General features: G+C 36.9%; 1 pseudogene across 1 annotated transcript; it reads right to left on the reverse strand.

Moving 5' to 3' along the window:
- Nucleotides 1-8,475: 8,475 nt before the first annotated feature.
- LOC308502048 (MKI67 FHA domain-interacting nucleolar phosphoprotein-like) lies at nucleotides 8,476-9,390 on the reverse strand (annotated as a pseudogene). The gene has a single exon. The product of its transcript is annotated as an MKI67 FHA domain-interacting nucleolar phosphoprotein-like (transcript).
- Nucleotides 9,391-13,441: the final 4,051 nt, after the last annotated feature.

Here is a 13,441-nt window from a genome sequence, read left to right on the forward strand (position 1 = left end):
TAAAGATGTTATGAAATTACATACAAAACAATGAACTCAGAGCTGGACCTGTATCTACCACACACTCAACAAAATGGTAACCACCTATCTTTAGACATTTCAAACAGCACCAACCCAAAGAAAAAGAAATGAGGACTGACCATGTAGCCAGTTTAATCTCAAGACAATCATTTTAGAAATTTTATGTGAGGGTTATAATAATTCGCTGTGCTAGATGTCTGATTTAAGTCCGTCTTCCCAGCCAGATACGGTTTTCCTTACAACTCTTTTCCCATGTCATGGTTTTCCTTTCTTTGTGATTCCGTCCCTGCCCCCACCCCCAAAAATGTGACCTGAACAGTCATCTCATTTCATTTTTCTGGTTTGACAGATACCTTGGCCAAAGTAGACTGAATGATAGTCACTCAACCAAAGTAGAGTGAATGGTAGTCACCACATGAGGTGACAGACACCATGAAAATAGAGACAACTGAAGACACTGATATTTTGTGATACATGTTCTTTAATTGTTCTCTCCTTTATACTCAAATACTTCTGTTGCTCTTTTTTGAGCTGTCAAGCTCTGCCAGGTTCATATTTGATAAAGTTCTCTCTACAACAGAAACTAATTGAGCTCACTTGCCAGCCTAGCCCCATCTAGTATCCAGGGCGAGTTCTGGCTTTATGAAGGAGAGAGTTCAGATACTGTATTTTGGAATCCTTGTGTGTGCTTTCTTACACAGAGTTTTGGCATTGCTTCATTAAAGATACTCTAGAGATATTATATGGAGAAGAGGAGTGGGGCATAATTCTGTGGGGAGGAGAACCTTCTGCTGTACCATTTATATAGATTTATTCAATCCTTCATCTTAACCTCCAAGAAATTAGAGTCTGAGACAATAATTTATGTGCAGGTACTTGATTTGGTGAAGGGATCCCAATGAATAAGAGTGGAGAATTGGGAAACTAAAACATGGAAGGAAGGAAAGCCAATGCAAGAGTACATTATCAATTTAGACATTGCTATAGGCAACTAGACCTTGTTTTTCTAGATCTTTAATTAGTTGTTTAGAATTCATCTCAAACTGGCTTCCTGAGTGAAGAAGAAAGGAGCATTTATCTATTTGTTTCCATCCCTCATTGTTCAGGGTGGCAGATAGATCCTAAGATAATTCTCAGTGATCCCTGCATTCTGGTATTAATGCTGTTCCTTAAGCTCCTGAATATAGGTAGAACCAATATAATATGGCAAAGGTAACGAGACTGTTACTCCTGTAATTACATTACATTATATGGCGGATGGGATAGGATACATCACTTCTATCATTATGTTATATTATCTAAGGGTCCATCCTGCTACAAGAATTGCTCTTTCTCACTTTCCTGCTGGCTTTGAAGAAACAAGCTGCTATGTTGTGAACTGCCTATGGAGAGAACCATGTGACAAGGAACTCAGATGGCCTCTAGAAGCTGGGGACAGCCTCTGGGTGACAGCCTGCAAAAACCTCTGACGCTCTCACTCCTACAACTGCAAGGAAATTAGGTTCTGCCAACAACCTGAGAGAGAGAGAGAGAGAGAGTTTGGAAGCAGATTCTTCTTTAGTCGAGCCTTCAGGTGGGAACTCAATCCAACCAACACAGTTACTGCTGCCTGGAAAGACCCAAAAGTGGAAACCCCAATTAAGCTGTGTCTGGACTCTTGACTGACAGAAACAGAGATAAATGTGTATTGTTTTAAGCTGCTAAATATATGGGATTTGTTACACAGAAATATAAAACTAATACAGATTTTGGTACCCAGATGTGGGGTGCTATTGTAACACATTCTTAAAAATGTGTCTGTGGTTTTGGAACTGAGCAGCCAGTTGAGGCTAGAAGAACAGTGAAGCGCATCGTAGAGGAAGCCTAAATCACCATCACCAGACTATCAGTAGAAATGTGGACACTGAAGACGTTTCTTGAGGGCCATAAGGAAGTGAGGAACATGTTAGTGGAAACTAGAGGAAGGGGAATCCTGGTTATATAGCGGCAGAAAACTTAGTTAAATCATCTCCTGCAATTATGTTGAAAGCAGAACTTGTAAGAGATGAACTTGGTTATATAGTTAAAGGAGATTTCAAAGTGAAGTGTTGAAGGTAACAACTTGTTTATTCTTGCTACTTATAGTAAAATGAGAGAAAAGAGAAAGAGTTTAAGGGAAGAATTGTTAAACAAATAAAGATCAGAACTTGATCTTCCCTAGATGGTAAAAAATACACGAGGCAATGGCTTCTGAACACTGTCAGGAAAGCCTGTTCTAGAGAAAAGGCCCAGGGAGTAACTCTATCACCTTTTGTTAAAACCTCAAAGAGATCAAAAGGTCAGGATGTTTAGTCACACAAGGGGCCATTTCAAGAGATTAAGGGTATGCCTCAGATATTCTGACTCAAAGCACTGGGCCTCTAAGAAGTTTAAAGGTGCTGTTTCTCAGCTTTCTGCTCTCAGCAAAAGACAAAGATAGAGATGGGATTATTGTGAAACAATCTGTGGATTGTGTGGTTTTTGTCTAATGGAGTGAACCCCATTGAAATACACGAAGAGCAATTTATTTCGTAGAAACAATGCCAGTTTGGGATGAGAGGGATAGACAGAGAGAGTACAAAATAAAAGGAGGCTGTCAGACCACCAAATTTTACTGGCAAGACGTAGGCTGATAAACCTACTCACTTGCGAACACATGATAACTTCCATGAAAAAGGAAGGATGACTCAGAGGGCTGAACTAACAACCCAGAGGGCAGAGCTAAGAGCAGTGAGGATTATTCTCAATCCAAAGAACCTAATCAAGGAACTCCCAACATTCACCTAGTTGTATCTCAAAACTGCTGTGAACTCAGGGACTCCTTTTTATCTTCCATTTCCCCCCTTTTTGAACTGGAATAACTATAGCCGTTATACTGCATCTGCCCCACCATTGAATATTGGGTATGTTGGAAGCAGATAACTCTCATTCTAGTGAATGCTATAGATTGTGAGAGTTTAGACCACTTGGTCATCTAACTATAGTGAAGATAATTGGAGTTTTATTAACTAGGAAGGGTATGATTCAGCAGAATAAGTTTCACGGGTCCTTTGATAAATAGTAATTGTACTCAGAAACTATCTCCTTTTCTGAGTCCACTCAAAACTGGCAGCCTTCCAAGTTACCCAAGTGTTGTATATGATGGTTCACCTTACCTCCTTTTCAGTGGTGAGATGCTTCTCCCCTTATTCTTCCCTCCAATCTCCCACCAGTGCTTTCTATCGGCTTAACCTAACCAGAAGTCAATTGGCAAAGTATACTGAGAAATATAGTTTAAACTGGTCATGTCCTGTGATTCAAAGTAGAGCAAGAGAAAGACTGGGAATGGTGGAATGGGCTGGTGACCACCACAGGGTCTCAATTTAGAGTGTTTTTGACACTTACAAATTTGGTACAACTCAGCCCTAATTTGGTCTATTTTTTTTAAGAAAGAGTGATGCTTCCTTCCCATTTCCACCCTGTATTTGTCAGTGTTTTTTTTTTTTTTACCTTTTTGGTCATTTGTTTTTTCTTTATTAACTTTGTCTTATTGAGAAGACCATTGCCTACAATCGAGACAAATAATTTGACCGTTTTTCCTTTTCATTATTGAATTCCCCTATAACAATAATATAGCCCTCTACTTTTTAATGTCAAACCCTCCCTTTCACATAAACTATGTTTTCCATGTCCTTCATCTCGCTTACTATACTGTATCCATGCACAACTAATTCAGGGAACTACAAGCCATTAAACTGACGTATAGATGCTCATTCATCATATTGAAGCAGTCCCCAAGGTCTAATCCAACTTAGAGAAACTCTTTTAAACAAGAGACAAAAATAAACTTGGGGCTACTTATGAAATCTCATTCCTAAAACTCTCTAAACATTATCTGATCTCTTCTTGGGCCCCCTTCCCACCATCAAAATCATAAAACTGCATTTTCTCTCTGTTTTCTACGTCTACCCCATATTGCATCAGTTTCTCCTCTTCTAAATCAAAATAAACACCCTAGTTCCTTGCAGCCCATACTCTCCACTCCCATTCTAGTGAATGATTTAGATTGTGAGTTTAGACCACCTGATTATCTAACCATACTGAAGCTAGCTGTAGTTTTATTAACTAGAAAAGGCATGATTCAGAAGAACAAACCTAGGACCTCAGCACTCAAATCCACACATTGCAACTAGTCTGGAGGGTTCAATTGCCATTAAGCCCAGGCCCTACTGTCTTCTAGAGGCCACCTTGAGGTGGGGGCATCAGAACTCTGAGTCACTAAAGCAAAAGTTTGGATCAGACATCAATAAACAGGGGAGGCAGGTAAACCTAACTTCATCTGACTCTCAGATTATCTGCTATTTAGGCCCAAAATAGATCTGAACAATTTCTGGACCAAGGAAACATAGCCACTTATACAGGGTAACTACCCTCTGTTTCCCAATAGGCCTAAGAAGGCTGCCATGGAGTGGGGCTGTTGAGGGCTGCAGTTCTTCAATGTTTGGTCTCAGGGCCCATTTACACTTTTAGAAACTATGGTGAATTCCAAAGAGCTTTTGTTTCTGTGGATTATATTTGTTCATATTTACCATATTAGAAAGGAAAACTTATTTTTAAAAAGTTTATTGATTCCTTTAAAATTTTTAAATAATAAATCTGTTATATTTTAACATAACACATATTTCATGAGAATTAACTGTATTTTCCAGAATAATTTAGTGAGAAGAGTCGTATTGGTTTTACATTTTTGCTTGTCTTTTTAATGTCTTGCTTAATAGAGGACTGTTCGATACTTATATCTACATCTGTATTCAGTCTGTTCTGATACATTGTTTTGGTTGAAATAAATGTAGAAAACCCAGCCTTACACACATATGTAATTGGAAAAGGAAGTAGCATTTTTTAAAAGATAATTGTGAATATTGATCTTTGATATCATGCCACCAACACCCTACAAGTGATCTGTTTCATAAAGGTTAGTAACAGGTGGAAGCTGAAAACACATGGATGGACACATTTGTATTCCGTATTAAAATCTATTGATATATTGTAGTGTATCTTGAACTTTGAATGGACATTTACCTATGCATTATTTTGTAATGTCATACATTGGTCACTTGGAAAATAGTGGCTCACCGAGTTATGTGTATCTTCCAAATGCTGACACATTTTACTTTGAAATATCCAAAACTTACGTTCATTAATATCACTGCTAATCTCATCACAAAAGTCTTTCAGAATTAGAAAATTGTCAAACTCAGGGGTAGATACAAGTTTTCCAAAATTCTAAATGTTTCTTGGAAGCTCAAATTTTATCCTTAACAACAAAGGCCGTAAGTTGTCTTCATTGAAGTGATAGACTTACTTCACTAAGTTTTGAAAGGATATCTGCAAATACCCAAGTCTGAATAACTATAGTTTATCATTCTTTCAAGTAAAAATAGTGTCCCATACAAAAAGTGGCTTGATCCACTCAGAACTCAATCACATAAATCCTTTTACTTGAGACAACCATTGTACTTTGTATGTAGCAGGAATGTTTTATGCATTTTGTCTGACAGAATTTTTAAAAGACACGTAATCAAGGGTTCAGAGTCAATAAAATAAAAAAATTATTACTATTTGATTGAGCCCATTCATAAATGAAACTCTCTTTTATTTCCCCTGTGAGTATATGGCAATGAAGAACACAATGACTACTGGTACAGTTTGGTATCACTGCCATGATTTTTGCTAAGGCACCAGCAATTTTACCCACCACTGCTTTTGTATCATAGTACAAATATCAACACAGTGAGAAAGGCAAATAATGTCTTAGTATTATCATGAAAATAGTGTTGACCATTGACCTTGCAGATACTTGAAAAGTTCTCAGAGACTCCATGGGGTCTGCAGACCACATTTTGAGAATCACTGGTCAAGAGCAGAACTCAGTCCTAAATGATAGTAATCCATTTTTTCACACAATTTTCCTCTGAGAAGAGTCTGTGCTGTTAAACCAATGCTGGCCCCACTGCTTTTTCATTAACCTTTTCCGCTTGCTGATAATCGTGACCCACCATATTCTGTTTGGGGTTCTAGCTCAGTTTTCCATTTCTAATCCTCCTTTCTTCCTGTCAAGGTAAGAATTCCTTACCTCTATTTTTATCGACCTAATCAAACACCACACTAATCTTCTAATGATTCCATTTTAATTCTTGATGTTTTTGCCAGCAATCAACCTCAAGGCAGGGCAGAATTTTATTTCATTCATTTATAATTCTATTTATATATTCATTGAAAGATTGATTTAATTAATGAGTTAAATTCACTGGTTTCAAAATGAATTTTCTGCAAACCTATTATTTCATCTGCTAGAGAGATGACATTAGCTTTTGGCCTTGAAGGGTAATAGGATTTGAACAACTGAAATGAGAGTGTAGGCTTTTCAAAATATAAGAAATAATAGATTTATGGAAGTAAAAAAACCCCAAAAGTTAACTTGTTAGGGAAAGGCAAGGACAATGCTGATAATAGAGTAATTAAAGACAAAGCCAGAAAGGCAGTGTAGGGTCAGCTTGTGGAAGGTGTCGAATGACTGGAATTCATTTGCTAAGCACTGAACAGAGGGAGAGGACAAACAGGTTCAATAATCAAAGTATTATTTACTTAAGATTTATTTGGCAACTATAGATGAAAATAATTTCGTGGAGAAAAGAGACTTGAGGCAAGAAAACCAGGTTGGAGGTGTGGACTAGGGCGGTGGCCCTAGAAATGGAGATAGGTGAGATAGATTTTGAGAACAATGCAGAAGCAAGATCAGTAGGTGGTGGTGCTGGAGAAGTAGTTGTCAAAAATGATTCATTTCAAGCATGAGTTACTGGGAGAAAGGTGATGCTATGCAAAGAAATCAGGAAGTCAGAAAAAGGAAAGGTTTGTATGAGGCAAGATGATGACTTCAGTTCTCTACTTGTTAGTTATATAAATGGCTATATGACTAATTAGTTCCCCCATCAAAGGGGGACTAATTTTATAGCACTTAAAAAACTGGAACCTAACAGATATTACAAGATTGTGGTTATATCTGGACTGGCTTTATATTCTCTCTGCAGTAAAATGTAAAGTGGTGAATGAAAAATACAGTCACTATTTTAATTACCTGTAGTTTCTCTCTAGACATAGATTTGTCTATGATTGCAGGAATCTGTAGCTTTTCTGTGTTCCATATATCACAAAGACAATTCTTATAAAAATATATGTATATAGATAGATATATACTTACTGAATGATTTTTGTGTGTTATTTCTTGTGCTAAATTTTATGTCAGTTATTCCTCACAACAGCCCTCAGATATTATTATTTGGTTTTCCATAAGAGAAATCAAAGTGCAAAGAGGTTAAGTAACTTTCCCCAAGGTCAAACAGGAAGTGATAGAATGACATTTGAAACCAGGCTCTGTGTGGTTTCAAAGTCCTTGTTTCTTCTCGTCTATCCGGCAAAAGTATTTATTTGCCTTCCGCCCTTTTTCTTTTCACAAAATAAACAGGAAATAGTGCCTTTTAATAGGGTCTGTTGGTCTTTGCAATATGATTGTATCCAGAGTTTGATTTATGCCTGCTTAGGAGACCTATCTTAGGAAAGGCTTGTGCTTGGGTGCTCTGCTTTTTTCTTCTTTGAGTTTTATTGAGATATGACCACTGTGTAAGTTTAAGGTATACAGCATCATGGTTTGACTTACACATATTAAGTGATTACTGCAATAAGTTCAGTTAGCATTCATTATCTCATCAATAAAATAAAAAGAGAAAGCAAAAAAAAGAAAAAAATCATCTTCCTTATGATGAGAACTCGTAGGATTTCCTCCCTTAACTTTCCTATATATCGTGCAGCAGTGTTAACTATCGTCATCATACTGTACATTACATCCCTAGTATTTATTTATCTTGGAACTGGAAGTTTGTACCTTTGACCATCTTCCTCCAATTCCCCAATCCCACCCCTCACCTCTGGTAACTATAAATCTGATCTTTTTTTCCGTGAGTTTTGTTTTGTTTTGTTTTGTTTTGTTTTTTTAAGATTCCATATATAAGTGAGATCATACAGTATTTGTCTTTCTTTTTTTAAAAAAATTCTATTTTCTTTATTTGATGGTAACAGCAAAGACTGCAGTTTAGTACTTAAACCTGTATAGTTAATGGTGACCCTTCTATCCAGGCAGTAGCTACAGAGAGCTATGAGATCTGTAAAGAAAACTAGAAGAGACTGGGACAAAGCCAGCATGAGCCTGGGTACTGCAAGCTGGTATGGACTCAGCGAGGGGCAAGGCAAAATCACTGGCTACTTTCCTTACTGATGTGAACAGTGTTTCTTCAGATAATCTTGTCAATAGTTGCATTCCATTGTATCTGGTTAAATACAAAATCAGCCCTCATAATAAAATCACATTTTCCAGAAGTATTATATGCAAAACCTTGAGAATCACTGACTGCTGTCTCTTCGTCTTTTTTTCCTTGAATGTGTAGGTGTTTCAGTCTCTTGTTTCTTCTTTTATGCCAGGTAAGGACTGTTTGAAAACTATTTTATTATCTTTATCATCATCTTGCATTTCAGCCCCTTCAGATTATCTTTTCTCCAAAAATGTTGGTGTACAAACTGGTGTGGGGCCCTGGCTGTCCACAGTCTTCTCAGGAGTGTTAGGAGCAACTGAAACCTTCTTCTTCTTCTTTTCCTTCTCCTTCTCTTCCTCCCCCCCTCCCAACCCCGCTCCCTCCTCCTTATTCCCCTTCCTTTTCCTCTTCTTCTTCTTCCTGGCTTTTTTTTAGATTTCCAAAGATCGGTGTTTGATGCATTGCTTTTTCTCCTCTTTATGTAAAATCAATGAAGGAAAATCATAATCAATGCCTTTCTTAGCTAATCTCTTCCTGAGTAATTTTTCTTTCTTTTTAAATCACGCCTCCATCCCTAGCTTTTGAAGAAGTGTCCGGTTCTAATTATACTATTTCATTGCTCTGTATGATGGCTTAAACGGAACATGCCACTCTCTAAAAAGTTCCTCATGTACTTTCTCAGGTGGTATACCATGACACTTCTTGGCAACATCGTCAGATTCAAACTCCACGAAGGCAGAGCTCCTGCTATTTCCAGTCCTTTACTTCTGGACAGTCTGAATCTCATAATGGTGCTGAAATGGGAGAAATATGCTTGGATCTGGGTTTCATAAAGCGCTGGAGGTAGGTGGCCCACAGAGATTACTCCAGGAGTAAGTTTTTCTTTTTCTTGCTTCTGTTTCTTTCTTGCACGCTGGCGAACCTGATCCACCTCTTTGTGAAACTTGGCATCCTCCTGTGGGTTCAGGGCCAGGAGCGGCTTGGCCGGGCCTGCAAAGACCATCATGCCAAAAGGGTCCAAGCATAGGAGCTCCATGCAGCAATTCCAGAAATCGGTATTTGTCTTTCTCTGTCTGACTTATTTCACTTAGCATAACACCCTCAAGTTTCATTCATGTAGTCTACAAATTGCAAGGTTCCTTTATTTTTTTTTATGGTTGAATAATATTTTATTACATATATCACAACTTCTTTATTTATTCATTTGTAGATGGACATTTAAGTTTCCATATGTTGGCTACTGTGAATAATGCTGCTATGAACACTGGGGTGCAGGTATCCTTTTGATTTAGTGTTTTTGTTTCCTTTGGCTATATTCCCAGAAGTAGAATTGCTGGATCATATAGTTCTGTTTTTAATTTTTTGAGGATCTTCCACACTGTTTTCCATAGTGACTTAACCAGTTTACAATCTCGATTACGGTGTGCAAGGTTCCCTTTTCTCCATATCCTTGCTAGCATTTATCGATTATTTTTTTGAAGATGACCATTGTAACAAGTGGGAGGTGATTTTGATTTGCATTTCCTTAATGACTAGTGACATTGAACATCTTTTCATATACCTGTTAGCCTTTTGTATATCTTCTTTAGAAAAATATCTATTAAGGTCTTTTGCTCATTTTTAATAGCATTATTGCTTTTTCCCCCCGCTATTATATTGTGTGAGTTCTTTATATGTTTTGCATATTGACCCCTTATCAGATAGTTTGCAAATATTTTTCCCATCCCATAGGTTTTTTTTTTTTTTAACTTTGTTGATTGTTTTTTTGCTGTGCAGAAATAAGCTTTTTAGTTTAATATAGTTCCACTTTTTTCTCTCATTCTATTGCTTGTGCTTTAGGTGTCAGATCCAAAAAATTATTGCCAAGACCCATGTCCGATGTTTTCTTCTAGGAATTTCATGGTTTCAGTTCTTATGTTTAAGTCTTTAATCTATTTTGAATTAATTTTTGTGAGAGGTGTAAAATAAAGGTCTAGTTTTATTCTTTTACATGTGAATATCCAATTTACCCAGCATCACTTATTGGACAGACTGTCTTTTCTCCATTGAGGGGCTCTCCTTCTTGGGGCAACTACTTTCTCCTATTGGAATGAGAATTCTTATCCCTTATTTAAGACTAAGAGAGAGATATTAAGTAATAAAATTAATTTAATTGAAATATCACAACTTAAGAAGAGTAGGAAAAACAGTTTTGAAATGTAGCTGTAGTAAAGTCATTAAAAAATAATAAAGACCTAGGTAAGTTCCTATGTAACCACTTTAAATTTAGTAAAACAGCAGAGAATGCCCTTAATAGCAAGTCTGAGCATTCAAATGTGAATGTCTTCCTCTACATAAAGGAAGAGAGAGGGTGACTAACATTCCGGTTGGATGTTCCCACAGAGCGCAGTGAGCAGAGATCCAAGAACATGCCTGTGCTAAGTACTACATCTTTTACATGTGCTGCCTGGCACTTGGTGAGTGTTCAATGAATGTGACATCTCTTTCCCTTTTGCATTTTACAAAACATTTCCACACATCTCATTTTACTTACCCTATGTATTAAAAAGAAAATCCCAAAGAATAAACTGCTATCATTCTCATAGTACTGGTACATCAGAACCTTTCCTCGTTGAAGGTGAGAAGGACTGGCTAATTCTGCAGTTCAGTCACTCTAACGTGAATGTTCTGGATTTCCATTCTCCCTATAGGAATGGATCATGTGTTCCACTGGCCATTCAGCTGTGATGATGAGAGGAAATAGTTCTAATACAAAAGGTCTTCCTGTTTGGAGTCCAAACTGAGCATGGATCCCACATAAGTAAATACCCATGATGCTTTTTGTATAACATCACTGAACTTCCCTCATGCAGTAGATGAGGACACTACTGTTAATCCCTATGGTTGAATGGGTGACATTTTGTATTGTAAAAATGTGCCAGTTGGTTAATTTGACAGTTTTCAAAGACAGTTCTGTTCTAATTGTTAGAACAGAACAACATCCTTCTGATGACTTTGAGTTTCATTTGTTTTTCTTTTCCTAGTTCTTTAGGTTGTTTAGTTGGGATTTTTCATGTTTCTTGAGATACACCTGTAATGATATAAATTTCCCTCTGAAAACTGCTTTTGTTGCATCCCAATAATTTTGATGCAATGTATTTTCATTCTCCTTTGTTGCTATGTATCTTTTGATCCCTCCTTTTGTTTCTTCTTTGACCCAGCTGTTCTTTAATAGCATGTTATTCAATCTCCACATATTTGTGGTTTTTCCTGTTTTCTTTTTGCAGTTGATCTCCAATTTGAAAGCTTTGATGTCAGAGAACATGCTCGGTATGATTTCAATTTTTAAAAATTTGCTGAGGCTAGTTTTGTGTCCAGCATATGGTCTATCCTTGAGAATGTTCCATGTACACTAGAAAAGAATGTATAGTCTGATGTTCTAGGATGAAGTGCTCTGTAAATGTCAATTATGTCCATTTGATCTAATGTGTCATTTAAGGCTGATATTTCCTTACTGATTTTCTGTTTGGATGCTCTATCCATAGCTGTCAATGGCATATTTAGATCCCCTACTATAATTGTGTTTTTGTCAGTTTTTCCCTTTAGTTCTGTTAGTAGTTGCTTTGTATATTTTGGTACTCCCTGATTGTGGGCATATGTATTGATAAGTATTATGTCTTCTTGTTGTATTGCCCCCTTTATCATTATGAAATGTCCATCTTTGTCTCTTGTTACGTTTTTTATCCTGAAGTCTGTTTCATCTGATACAAGTGTGGCTACCCCCACTTTTCACTGGATGCTATTTGCTTGGAGTATCGTTTTTGTACCCTTTCACTTTGAGGCTGTATTTGTCCTTGTAGCTAAGATGTGTCTCTTGGAGGCAGCATATGGTTGGGTATTGTGTTTTGATCCAGTCTTCTACTCTATGCCTTTTTATTGGTGAGTTCAGTTCATTTACATTTAGGGTGACTATTGATATATGAGACTTTCCTATAGACATTTCATCTTTTGTTTTCTGGTAGTTCGGTGTCTCCATTGTTTCTTCGCCTTTTTGTTTCTGTCTATTATATGAATTTGGTGGTATTATATGTTTTTTTTTCTTCTGTTTCCTCTTATGTGTCTCAGTTCTGGATTTCTCTCTCTCTCTCTCTCTTTTTTTTTTTTTAGTGGTTACCATTCAGTTTATGTAAAACAAAGTTTCATATATACAGTAGTCCTTTTTCTTCAGCATGCTTCCTATCTTCTTTCCCTTTTGCAAATTCAGACCTTTGTTCCCTCCACTTTTATGTTTTTGTTGTCACACAGTATCCCTATTTATGCTGTGAGTTGATTTCTGAGTTGCAGTAGCAACATTTCTTCTTTTTCTTTTTTTTATGTTTTTATCTCATTTACTCTTTGTGTTGTGTTTTAGTGTATAGTGTCTTATTTTGTGTAGGGGTTGTCATTTCCTGTTTCTGTCTGTCTGTTAGTAATCTTTGTATCCTTTTGTCTTTTTGTTTCAGGTAGAATAACCTCCTTCAGTATTTCCTGTAATGCAGGCTTTGTGGTTGAAAATTCCTTTCAGCTTCTGTGTATCTGGAAAAGTCTTTAGTTCTCCTTCATATCTAAAGGGTAATTTTACTGGATATATTATTCTTGGCAGCTAATTTTGCTTTTTCAGTAATTTGAATATTTGATTCCATTCCTTCCTGGCTTGTAGAGTTTCTGTTGAAAAATCTGATGATAAGCTAATGAGCTTTCCTTTGTAGGTTACCATCTTCTTTTCCCTGGCTGCCTTGAGGATTCTTTCTTTGTCATTAATTTTAGAAAGTTTCAATATAATGTGCCTTGGAGAAGGCCTTTTTGGATTGAGGTAATTAGGTGTTCTGTTTGCTTCTTGCATTCAAGGATCCAGTTCTTTCCATAGGTTTGGGAAGTTCTCAACTATTTGTTTGACTAGACTCTCTGTTCTCTTCTCCCTCTCTGCTCCTTCTGTTATACCCATTATTATTACATTGCCCTTTCTGATGGAATCAGATAGTTCTTGTAGAGTTCTTTCATTTATTTTAACTCTCAAGTCTCTCTGTTCTTTCATCAGT

Source organism: Rhinolophus hipposideros, assembly GCF_964194185.1.
Source record: "Rhinolophus hipposideros genome assembly, chromosome: 9".
Taxonomy (NCBI): Eukaryota; Metazoa; Chordata; class Mammalia; order Chiroptera; family Rhinolophidae; genus Rhinolophus; species Rhinolophus hipposideros.